The sequence below is a fragment of the Coffea arabica genome, chromosome 8e (assembly GCF_036785885.1).
Source record: "Coffea arabica cultivar ET-39 chromosome 8e, Coffea Arabica ET-39 HiFi, whole genome shotgun sequence".
In the NCBI taxonomy this organism is placed as follows: Eukaryota; Viridiplantae; Streptophyta; class Magnoliopsida; order Gentianales; family Rubiaceae; genus Coffea; species Coffea arabica.
The window spans coordinates 47,998,025-48,011,473 of NC_092324.1; the positions used below are offsets into that span (position 1 = coordinate 47,998,025).

A 13,449-nucleotide genomic window follows, 5' to 3' on the forward strand; every position below is an offset into this window, starting at 1 on the left:
AATTATCTGTGTAGACATGATTGTCGAATAAAGGAAATTACGGGCAAACGGAGAATACCACCATGTTTACTTTTGTTTCTAGACAATGAGCTCAGCTGATGCTTCCTAACAGGATCCTGAAAGAATGTCACTTCGCAAATATTTCACTGATGTAAGCTAAGTCTCAGTCATCCATTGTGGTCAAGGGGATGAAAAAGGAGCCAATTGCATGAATGCGGTTGTTTAAAAATGAGAAAGGTGTGCATGGTCTTACTGAAGGCATGAAATCGATTACCTGATTGATCATGGAAGGTACACGGTAGACTGGGGCAGAGAAAAGACTAGGAACCATGCTTTGCATCTTTAAGATACCATCGTATGTGTCAGTTCATCAAGCATTTCCTTTACTTCTGTAGAACTATGGACTCATTTAGCGTTTTCATTTTACTCGTCCTCTTTATGAATGCTTTTATGACCTTTACAAGTGAGGCCAAGGTTTACATGGTTTTACTGGACAAAGCTTCTGGTGGCTCCTCCAAGAACACAAAATTATTGTTGAGGTACCAAATGATCTGCTCAAAAGCATAGACAAGAAATCTCTTTCTTTTCATTTTTCTTTCTGTTGCTAGTTATGGGATGTTCTGCTTCACTTCTTAGTCAAATCATCTGCTGAACTTCATGGTAGGAATCAGGAAAAAATAGCCAGTTTCAAAGAGAAGATGGCACAAGAGCATGACGCTTTCCTTGAATCTCTGTTATCCAGAAGTGCCTATACGAAACTGTACAGCTACACCCATCTCCTCAATGGATTTGCGATCGAGGTGTCATCTAAGGAGGTCTGTAATCTGAGGCCATAGCTGAGTTTAGATAGGCATGCTTTTATGTGTGTATATATATATATATATATATATATATATATTAATAGTATGTATACTTAATACATATAGATGGGACACTCTTGCTCTACCATTTCTTATTCAGCAAGACATACGTACATCATGTTCAATTGTTTTGATGATTATGTGATATATGCGAACCATGAATGCAGATGTGTGAAGAAGAGCAGTCGTATCGTATCATCTGTTTATGTGGAAATTTGAAACTATGCTGCCAATAGAAAAAGCTGTTCATTATGAGATAGAATAATTGCATTAATTTTATTTTTTTTTTGGTTTTGTTTGACATGACTTGCTCAATAATTCAATACTAAAACATGTAAATATTCCCTAGGACATTGACACCCTACGGAATGCTGAAGGAGTTAGGACAATCCATGAAGATGTGAAAATGGAGAAGATGACAACACATACGCCTGACTTTTTAGGGATTCCTACTGGGGTTTGGCCAACACTTGGAGGAGCTCGGACATCAGGGGATGGAGTGGTGATAGGTTTCATTGACACGGGGATAAATCCTTTCCATCCAAGCTTCATGATTCAATCATCAACAGATACGAGTAGGGGAATATATTCAAAACCTACAAAATATAAAGGGAAATGTGCATCTGGGGAGCAATTCCCTCCAACAGCATGCAATGGTAAGATAGTAGGGGCGCAATATTTTGCAAGAGCTGCAGTTGCTGCCGGTGAATTCAATGCTACCCGTGACTATGCCTCCCCTTTTGATGCTGATGGTCATGGGAGGCAAGTACTACAATAGAGGATTATCTGCATATTTATTGGATCTTGACATGATTTTTACTTAAAGTCATTATTTTTTGCTCAAGCAGAATCTGTTACTAGGTGCATATTTCGGGTTTCTAATATTTGAATTGTCCAGTTATATAACAATACTAGTCCTGTACTCTTAACTCATTGGAAATGGTGCAAATTAAGCAGCCATACAGCTGCAACAGCAGCAGGAAACCACCAAATTCCTGTAATAGCAAATGACTTCAATTATGGTTATGCCAGTGGCATGGCTCCAGGAGCCAGGTAAAAAATATCTGCTTTGATACAGTTCTCTTATAAAAATTTTGAAAGAAAGGAAATCCTAAAGGTTCCCTTTTATTCAAATTCTATAAATGTATATGTAATATGCAAGTCTTCTCTTTTGCTTATACAGGATTGCTATTTATAAAGCTCTGTATGCTTTTGGAGGGTATATGTCTGATGTTGTGGCTGCTGTTGATCAGGTTTCTACTTTAGGAGTCAATGCACATGAAGAAATTCTTATAGATAATTGATTTGTTTCTCAATTAATTTGACATGGAACTTTGATCAAACAACTTTAAAGTAACTTGTAATGTTATTGTCTTGTGCAGGCTGTGGAAGATGGAGTTGACATACTGAATCTTTCTATAGGGCCATCAAAAGTGCCATCTGGACCTTCTGCTTTTCTGAACCTGTTAGAGATGGAGCTTTTATTTGCCACAAAAGCTGGTGTTCTTGTTGTTCAAGCTGCTGGAAATGGAGGGCCTTCTTCCAGTTCTATGCTTTCTTTTAGCCCATGGATCACAAGTGTCGCTGCCTCTATAACTGATCGCAGATACAACTCATCAGTTAGGTTGGGCAATGGACAAAGCTTTTCTGGCACAGGACTTGCACGTAGGTTTGTTGTTAATGGTTAATTTTGTGAATCTTTACTATTGCATCCTCTAGCAATTTTAACAAGGAGATGTGCTCACTGATTTTCATTTTAGCAGCTCCAACAGTTGGAGAAGTGTTCTTCCCTCTAGCTGCGGCAGCAGATGTTGGGCAAATAAACTCCACTGATGGTCTTCTGACGATTGATAGCTGTCAAAGCTCGGAGCAATTTGTCCGCTCCTTAGTTCAGGGGAAGATAGTTATTTGCACATACACACTTGATTTCGACTCTGAGCGTCTGGTATTGCCACAGTTGCAGACACCATGAGTAAAGTTGGCGCTGCTGGCTTCATACTTACAAGGAACCCTGATATTGGTTTTGAGCAGATTAAGGGTGCTGCAGTAACCTTACAAGTTCCTGGAGTCATCTTGAACAATATGGAAGCCTCTTCGGTACTTCAATCAACATTTGTTTATAATACTGAAGTATACTTTCTGTACTTGTATGGAAAACGTTTCGTTACTCTAGCATCTGACAATTCACAAGTGTAAAGGATGATCCGACATACATTAAAGCCAAGTTTATTGCATAAAATTGCATTTCTTATCATTGTAATGCAGCTGATTTTAAATGAAGACCTTCTTCCATTCTCAAAAAATTTTAGATGGAATTGAATCTGTTGACATATATTTTACAAGAAGAAAAGGAAAACATATTCTTTCTTCTCTTGCAATGTGTGAGTCAATCCGGGACTTATTTGTTTACTGAAGTAATTTGGCAATAGTGAATTTATGGTTTGCAGAAGTTGTATAAAGACATCTTGTATTACAGGCACTCTGGGAGTACTACAATGCAAATACAATAAGAAGCAGAAACGGAAGAGCCATTGGCTTCAGAGCCACAGCAAGAATTTTGGATGGGAGGCGAGCAATTTACACAGGGCAGGCTCCAACAGTGGCATCATATTCATCAAGAGGCCCTGATGTCAATAATGAACTCTTAGAGAATGCTGATGTCCTCAAACCAAATATCATGGCTCCGGGCTCCTCAATATGGGCGGCCTGGAGCCCAAACAGTGAAGGAGATGCTCACATCAAAGGTATGCAGAAATCCAGTATTCTCAACTCTTTTAGCTAAGTTCGAAGCTGAAACTAGGTAATGGACAGCCTACTTATTTCAGATAAAAACTTGTAACCAATGGTTTAACTTGTATAATATGCCTTCCTTTCATTTATTAATACACATCTGGCAATTAGAACTGCAAAATGATATAGATAAACAGGCAACCTAATTTGGTCTATGTAAACTAGTCTTTTAACGAGACACGTGACATGCTACAATTGTGATCCTTTTCCCAGGTCAAATTTTTGCGCTATTGTCCGGGACAAGCATGGCTACTCCACATATTGCCGGTATTGCAGCTCTAATTAAGCAAAAACACCCACACTGGAATCCTTCAGCTATTATATCAGCAATGACGACAACAGCGGATATAGCTGATCAAACAGGTGCTCCAATACTAGCCCAAAAAACCAAGCAGATATCTGCTGCAACCCCCTTCGACTTTGGAGGTGGTGCTATCAACCCCTCTCGAGCAATTGATCCTGGACTTGTTTTCAACATCAACTTCATGCAATATGTAAAGTTTTTATGCTCAGTTCCAGGTGTTGATGACATGTCTGTTAGACAAGCAGTCGGCGTTTCATGTCCAATTCAGAAGACACGGTGCTCAGATCTGAATACACCGAGTGTTACAGTTTCCAAGTTGATTGGATCAAGGAGGATTCTCAGAAAGGTAACTAATGTTGGTAATGCAGATGAGAAGTATATGCTGATAGTAAAAGAGCCTTTAGGGGTGAAAGTTACTGTGATACCACAGGTTTTTAAGATCAGTGTCAATGCTTCAAGACGTATTACCATTCAGTTTAATGCAACTGAGGCAACAAATGCTTACACATTTGGTGAAATACTGATGCTGGGAGAAAAGAAGCATGTTGTAAGAGTGCCTATGGCTGTCTATGTAAGTAGCACTATAGGATGATGAAGTCTGTCGCGCCCCATTTTTCGCGATGGAAAAGAAAAATAAAGTGTGAGGTTTATAAAAGATATGATTTTATTTTTAAACAAGTTAAAAGGGACCTAGAATGGGACTTAAAAAGAATGCGACAATTTGGGTCCAAAATTTAGTCTAAAAGGGTTTTTAAGAAAAAACAGGAGTCGCCACTTGGTATGGAGTTTTGGTGTACCAAGTCACCCAAAAAATAAAGTAAAACAAAATAAAACCCTTTTTGACAACTCCAGGTCTTTGAAAACAAGAGAAAATGGATTCGGGAGTCACGGTTGAAGAAAGGGAAGGCAAAGATTCGATTAACTCAAATCTAAGGCACCCTTTCAACCTAGTCTAAGCTAGTTGCGAGGTTTAGTCAAAATTTTCCTAATCTAACCCTTAATTTATCACATTTGGATGTTTTCTATATGAATGCAAATCTAAAAAATATCGCAAGGGACAACATGTTCATTCAAGGGTTTAATTGAACCAATCGCATTAATTGCGAAGGTCAAAATAGATCCTCGAAGGTGTCACAAGGATGCAAATGATGAAAAAGAAAAGAAATTAAATTATATACATATATATAAGTGATCAAAGAAAAAGGGAATGCAACATAAAGGGTACGGGAGGCAAAAAAATTCGTGACATAATTTTCTTATACAGGGATTAATGGGGTATTTAAACTAAAAAGTTATAATCACCCATTTCCATATTTGAAAAATAATTCTCCTAATATGCACAAACAAATGAGCTAACTTACTATACAATGTCCTAAATGAAATGCAATTCTAAATGACATGATTAACACATATAGAGGATAGGGGATAATATAATAGGAAATATCATGCAAATGGGAAAAGATCCTAAAAATGAAAATATGCGTGAAAATGTAATAAATATCACACAAAAATGAATCTAACGCACGAACGATCTAAGGGTCTAGCGTTGCACTAACCCATTTCTAAAAATCCTTACTAGCGTTGGACTAGCAAGTAAACGGAGGGAGAAACCACAACTAGCGTTGGACTAGTGTGGTGACGTCATGCATTTTTAATACATAATAAGACAAGTAGACATAAATTAAAACAAATAAACACATAAGAGCACGTAGCACGTAACACATAAGCATAATATCTAGATGCAAAAATCCTAAGGAAAGCAAGTAAGGCACGTAACACATAAGCCACATAAGCACACAACCTATCTATTACATCGGGGAGCGCCTAACTACAATCTAAAAGGGGAAATAAAATAAAACAAATCTAATTATCCTATCTATTACATTTTTTGAGGTATTTAAATGCCTCTCAAATAATTATAAAATTAACTAAACAAGTATAAGAAAATTTAAATGAACATTCAAATCAAATAAACAAAGCATATAAAAATATATAAACATATAGGAGCACGTAAGAGCACATAAGAGCACGTAATTGACATTGAAATAATAATAATGAGGTACCTCCCTTTTGAAGTGGTGACTAAACGGAGTCAAATTGCCCTATTTATACTCAAAATGAACAAAAGAATCACGGCACCAATTTAATTGAAAAATAATAATAACAAAAATACTAAATTCACACTAATATGTCAAACGTAAAGAAATTTAAGAACATCTAAAAATTACAAGTTAAGTATATTCAAAAGTAGCATAATTAGCTATTAAAGAAAAGAAACAATCATAATAAAGAGAGTCAAAATTCACTAGGGACTGAATTGCAAAAATTGAAAACTTTTGGGGGACAAAAATTATATTTTCCAAAGTTCAGGGGTCAAAATTAAATGAAAGATAAAATTCAGGGACCAAAATGCAATTAATATAAGGACCTACATGAAAGAAATTTAAAATGTTCTGGGCTGCAGTGAAACTACTCAAAAGATCAGGGGGCCAAAGTGCAAAATTCGGTTTCTGATTTGGGAGAAGAAAGGCCATCGGGCCGTTATTTTTATTTATTTGGGCCGGATACTACCTAAGCCCAGCCGAAAATCCAAGACCAAACACACAGGCCAGCCCGTCTTTTATCACTCAAACCCAACCAAAATTAAAGCATGGGCTCCGACCTTCTAGCCCAACCGAAACCCGAAAGAAATAAAACAAAAGTCCATTCCCCAAACCCAACCAAAATAACCACAGGCCCACCTAAAAAAAAAACACTAGCCCAAACCACTTTCCTTTTCTTTCTTTTCTTTTCTTTCTTTTCTTTCTCTTTTCTTCCCCATACGTTTCCTCTTCTTCTTGTTCGGCCAGCTGAAGAAAACTTCAGCTGGTGGCCATGGCGGCTGCCGGTGGCGCCGCCGCCGCCGACCGCCACCGCCGGTGACCTCTCCGGTCACCAAAAATCCTCAAAATACACCCCCTCACTCAATTTTTCGCGTAGACTCCATTTCCGGAGTTAGTTTTTACAAAAAATGAGTCGAAAGCGGTCAAAATGCCAAGAAATCAGTTCAGTTTTTTATTTTTTAAAACCTTCACATCTTCACCAAAAATCATAAAAATTATGCCAAAACCCTCCTGATAACTTCTACATTACAACTATAATCTTAGTTTGACAAATAAACAACAACAAAATAAAGCATTAAGTCAATAACAGCCCCAAAAATGAAGAAAATTATTCTAATGCTTTGAAGGCTCAAAAACTCCCAAAATTTTGGATAACCAAGCATTTTCAGATCTTTGCTAGCTAATGGTCATCCATTTAAGCAAAACATACACACCAAATTCACTCCTTTGATTCATTTTTTTTATTCAAACATTTTTTCAAACATTTGGCATGCATTCACAGCACCGTTTCTTTTTTTCCTAATTTTGTTCATGACCCATCCCAAAATTTCATCCATACAACACCAACAAAAACCAGCAAAAATAAGCAATAAAAAGTAACCACACATGCATTCAATCTAGTTAATTAAAAAAAAAGAAAAGCTGGAAAAAAGGAGATAAATACCTCAATGAAGATTTTGGTCCCTTTGCCAAGATTTTTGATGAAATTGCCAAGCTCCAATCCAACCGATTGCTGCCTTGTTGTGTGCAAATGTGTTTGGATTTTGTGAAAGAAAATCTGTAAAGGGAGCCCCCCCCCTTTTTTGTTCCTCTTGTCTGATGAGGGAGAGAGCCGAGAGAGCAAATTGAGCCAAAAGGGTGGAGTCTTTTTTTTTTTTCTTGTCCTCTGTCCGTGAGAGCCGAGAGAGGAGATTGAGGAAGTAGTTTTTTTTTTTTTGGTGGGCCTGTGGTTTTTTGTTCTCGTCTGTTAAGAGCTAGCCGAGAGAGGGAGGGAAAATTTTTTTCCTTTTTTTTCCTTCTTCTCTCCTGGAGAGAGCCGAGAGATGTCTTGTAGCCAAAAAAGGAGCTTGTGTGCTGAATCTTCCAAAATGATGATTTCTCAATTAATGAAAAGACAAGTCCAAGGTCATTGAGTGTGAAAATGGGTTAATAGTTAATTTGGTGAAACAAAATGATCAAAATGATTTTTTGATTTTTTTTATTTTTGTTGTTTTGTTGTTTTTTTTTTTTCTCTTTTCGTAAAGCAAACCTGCAAAAAATGAGAAAATGTACATTAAAATACAAGAAAATAAATAACTTATTAAATAGAAAAATCCTGGGAAAATATTAAAAATTGACAAAAATTTGGTGTCTACAGCTTGCCCCTCTTTGTCTAGAGTTTCAAAGAAACTCAAGACAAGGACGTAGACACCAAATTGCTTATCTGTCTCTTGTAGCTGCACCTGAACTAAAATAAACAAACCAACACTTGGCTGAAATTATTGGACAAAATGATGCAATAACATTGCAGAAAATGTGACCGGACCCATGTAGAGTTGCCTACGTATCCCACCATGGGAATCAGGTCAAACGTAGTTCGAATATCCATGTTTATCACAATGAAACAAGTGCATTGACCAACTGTGGTCTTTGCAAAGTCGAAAAAGTCTGAGCTCTCAGAACTTCTAAACATGAAACACCAAATGAATGAGAAAGCACAACAATTATTGGTCAAAACAGTCAAGAAAAGTAACTTGTCATAATTAGAAAAAGATGCGCGGAGGGACGCGATTACGCTCCAAGAAGGGGGATAGAAGGGTGCGCGGCGGACGCTGAGACTCACCAACAAAAATTTAAATTGTCGAGAAGGGGGACAGAAGGGTGCGCGGTGGACGCTGAGACTCACCAATAGGAAATTAAATTGATCAAGAATGGGAGGTAGAAGGGTGCGCGGTGGACGCTGAGACTCACCAACAGGAAATTAAATTGATGCGCGGAGGGACGCGATTACGCTCCAACAGGAATTTAAATTTGTTAAGAATGGGAGATAGAAGGGTGCGCGGTGGACGCTGAGACTCACCAACAGGAATTTAAATTTGTCAAGACGGGGAGGTAGAAGGGTGCGCGGTGGACGCTGAGACTCACTAACAGGAATTTAAATTGATGCGCGGAGGGACGCGATTACGATCCAACAGAAAATTAAATTTGTCAAGAAGGGGAGGTAGAAGGGTGCGCGGTGGACGCTGAGACTCACCAACAGGAATTTAAATTGATGCGCGGAGGGACGCGATTACGCTCCAACAGAAAAATTGATGCGCGGAGGGACGCGATTACGCTCCAACAGGAATTTAAATTAGTCAAGAATGGGAGATAGAAGGGTGCGCGGTGGACGCTGAGACTCACCAACAGGAATTTAAGTTGATAGAAGGGAGATAGGAGGGTGCGCGGTGGACGCTGAGACTCACCAACAGAAATTTAAATTGTCTTTTAGAAAAAGATGCGCGGAGGGACGCGATTACGCTCCAACAGAAAATTTAAATTGATTCTTCTGATCTGTCAAGAAGGGGAGATAGAAGGGTGCGCGGTGGACGCTGAGACTCACCAACAGGAATTTAAATTGATGCGCGGAGGGACGCGATTACGCTCCAACAGGAAATTAAATTGATTCTTCTGATCTGTCAAGAAGGGGAGATAGAAGGGTGCGCGGTGGACGCTGAGACTCACCAACAGGAATTTAAATTGATGCGCGGAGGGACGCGATTACGCTCCAACAGGAAATTAAATTGTCAAGAAGGGGAGATAGAAGGGTGCGCGGTGGACGCTGAGACTCACCAACAGGAAATTAAATTGATCTTCTGACTTTTTTGATTTTTTTTTAATTGAAATTTTTTTATTTTTTGATTTTTTTGATTTTTTGATTTTTTTTTTTCCTTTTTTTATTATTCTCTTTTTTTTTTTTCTTTCATTACTCCTTTCTTTTCTTTTCTTTTCTCTTTACTTTTTTTTTTTCTTTATTCTTTCTCTTTTTTTTTTTTCACTTTTCATTCCCTCTTTTTCTTTTCTTTTCTCTTTTTTTTTTCAAGTTGGCTGCTAAAGTATGTACTCCTTTTGAGCAAATAGCCGATCCTCTACTTTGCAATGTAGCATTATTGCTCCATTTTTATTCGTGACTAATCTCCAAATTTGCAAGTTGAATTGCATTTTTTCCTCGATCTCAACCATAAACACCTGCATAAGGAGAATTTTTCAAAGCACTTGAATTTTTCAATTTTCAAAAATTTTTTTTTTTTTTTTTTTTGTTTTTTTTGAGTAATGATATAACAATTAACATTCATGCAAAGTGTTGACTTATCAAGATTTGAGAAATGTACTTGACCTTGGACATACCCTACAAATGTATTAAAAATTTTACCTCAATTTGAACCTATTTGACAAAATCTCACAGATATATTACAAAAAATTTTGCCCCAATTTGGGTCTATTCTAAAATTTTATTCGAGTGATTCTCCATTTATTCGGACAAAACAAGAAAACTGTGTCTTCCAAAATTTAAAAAACTAACATGCAATGTGAGTTGATGTATAATAGAAAAAATGCATTTTTCCACAAAAAACTTTAAATGCCATGTAGAAAGCTCCATGATAAATCTCTCAAAACAAAACCAAATTACAAAAGATCTCTTCCTCTTTTTGGGATCGATATCGAGGGAAAAGGGTCCTCTTCTCGTTGGCTCATCTTTTAGGACCAATCAAATGGGTATTACTCATGATTTTGAGGTGACTCAGGGAGATGGTATGTCAGGATCTGTCTTTTTTTTTTTTTTTTTTTTTTTTTGGTGCCTAAATTGTATCCAACACATTTAGTATCACATCTTGGTGAAAGCAAATAGCTTATCACCCTTATTTCTTAAGAAAATTCAGTTAACATATAAGCTCTATGGGCTTGTAATGTATGGGTAGAAACGATAGTTAAACATATGGAAACAAGTTATGGCCTAATGATCATGAGTAATTGGTAAATTCCTTAAAGGCGAAATCTTCACTTCAAATTGTCATGAAAGATAAGTCAGCAATGGACTTTATGAGCTTGTAATGTGGCTTAACAATGATAGCTAAAAAAAATAGAATTTTCAAGGACAACGCACTTAAGATCGCCTTCTTTCACAAAAATTGCCCCAGTTTTGGATTTAAAATCCGGGACCCCCTTTTGACTCCATTTTTCTTATCAATCCTCTTTTTTTTCTTCAACAATCACTAAGGGGAATGCAGCATTGGATGTCTTCGTATTTTCTTTCTTTTCTTCTCTTTTTTTTTTCTTTCATCATTTTTTCATTTTTTTCATTTTTTCTTTTTCTCTTTTTTTTTCCCTTTTTTTTTTTTTTTTTTTTACCAATACTGATATCCCAATGTCAATGATAAAATTGAAAACTCCCTAATTTGGAGTGTAGATGGCCCCTGTTTCTTTTTGATATTGAAGACCAAAATGTCAATGGTAGAGTCAAATTCCCCCCAACTTGTAATTTTTCTCTTGCAAAAAATTTTGAGCATTTTTGCCATTTTTTTTTTCAATTCTCAAATCTCCTTCCCCAGTGTGGGGGTGCAATCATAAGTGCTTTTGAAACGAACCACCAATTTAGGTTCAAATGAGGATGCAAAGGATAAGAGTGTTTAGATGATAGAAACGATGGCCAAAGCATCATTCTTATTTCTCATGACAACTAAAGTAAAGAATAACCCGTTGGAAAAACCCATTTCCATTTGACATTCGAAAATTTTTCCGTGGAGGGTCATGATCATTGAGGCTTTTATTTGAAACGAAATTCTATTTTTAAAAGTCTCAAATGGGAAAATAAATGATAAAATCTGTATAGATAGAGAAATGAAGGCCTAAAGTATCATTCCAAATTTTCAAAACAAATATGAAGTAATGTACATTTTTGCTTTCACTCAGATGTGGATTGAATCTGGTTAGACACACTGGACATTTTCATGGTAAAAATTGTCTCACTTTGAAGCTAGTCAATCAATGCGACTGATCTTAGATGTTAAATAGAAGTGGACAAAAAATGAAAAAGAAAAGTATCTGGGTTGATCTTTTATGGGAAACTATCAAATTTGTGTGACCCTTTTTATTTCAATTACTCCCATTGAATAGTTTAGACCACAAATCTAGTGTATGCAAAGAAATTTGGGAATTGGACATACACTCATGAATTTTCGAACAAGAGGTCGAAAATTTTTAATTTAGTCTTATTTCTTAAAATCTATCATGAATTCTCCCAATGAGCAAATAAAGAATGAATATATACAAAACAATAATTGTCTAAATAAAAACTTTATTATTCAAATGTTTGAAATTTTTTTTTTTTTTTTTTGTCAAATATAATACATGTGAGCAAATAAAAATCTCTAAAGAATACATTTTCAAATATATACACACTTTTTCTTTCTATCTTTTGAGACAAAATATATTAGAAACAATGAATCAAAAGATTTTTGAGATACTTTACACTAGCGTTTTCAAATGGATTTTTCATTCATTTTTTTCATCATCATTTTTTTTTTTTACATTGTTGGATCTGCCCAAGAATCAAGTAACACTTGTAATTTTTTAAAATTTATCAGACCAAAAATATTATCAGATATAGGAAAAATATTTTTACTTTGTTGAAACAACTTTTATAAATGCAGGGGAGGGGGAAAAAATTAAAGTAAAATACCCAGAGTTAGTAAGCAAAACTGCAAAATCGGTATGCATGTCCTATGGGGGAACCCTTTTATGCCAAGGGTTGGCCTAGCATGAAAAATGCAATCCTCTGGGATAGGCACCATACAATACCTGACGGATCCGATTGGCTTATTGAGATTCAATTAAAAGACAAATTTTGAAAAAATTAGATAATTGTAGTGACAAAAGACAATTTTGTCCAACAAAATGAGGACAAAGTCCGAATGAATTGATTGCTTTGATTGACACATAAAATGATATCAAAATCAATTTAGTGTGAAAAACTTATTTTTTTTTTTAGGATTGAAATGTCTCGACTAGTTTTTTCAGTGAACCATAGATCGAAACTTTAAAAGAGAATAAATAGGTTAAATGAATCGAATGAAATTGATGGTTAGTTCAAAAATTGACTGGATTATCCTGAAAGTGAATAAAACTGATTCAATGGATTGGATGAAATTGAGAATTTATTCAAAAAAAATTGACTAAATGAATAATGAATTGGATGGAATTGATGATTTATTCAAAATTGATTGTATTGTCCTAAAAATGAATAAATTGGTCAAATGGATTGGATAGAATTGATAGTTTATTCAAAAATCGACTGGATCACTGGCCAAATGAACAGAATGAAATTGATGATTTATCCAAAATGAAATTGAATGAAAATGAAATTAAAAATGAACAAAATTGTAAGGATCGAATGATCTATAAAAAAAATCGACTCAATCATCTTAGATGTAAAAATGGAATGAATGAAATTGATGATTTATTCAAAATCGACCGAATTGCCCTAAAAATAGGTAAACTGGTCACATGAATTGAATGAAATTTAATTTATTCAAAATTGACCGAATCACCTTAAAAAAGGGTAAATTGGTCAAACGAAATTGATGATTTATTCAAA

At 35.8% G+C, this 13,449-nt stretch overlaps 1 pseudogene; it reads left to right on the forward strand.

Moving 5' to 3' along the window:
* The first annotated feature begins 333 nt into the window (after nt 1-333).
* On the forward strand, nt 334-4,894 carry LOC113706174 (subtilisin-like protease SBT2.6; annotated as a pseudogene).
* Nucleotides 4,895-13,449: the final 8,555 nt, after the last annotated feature.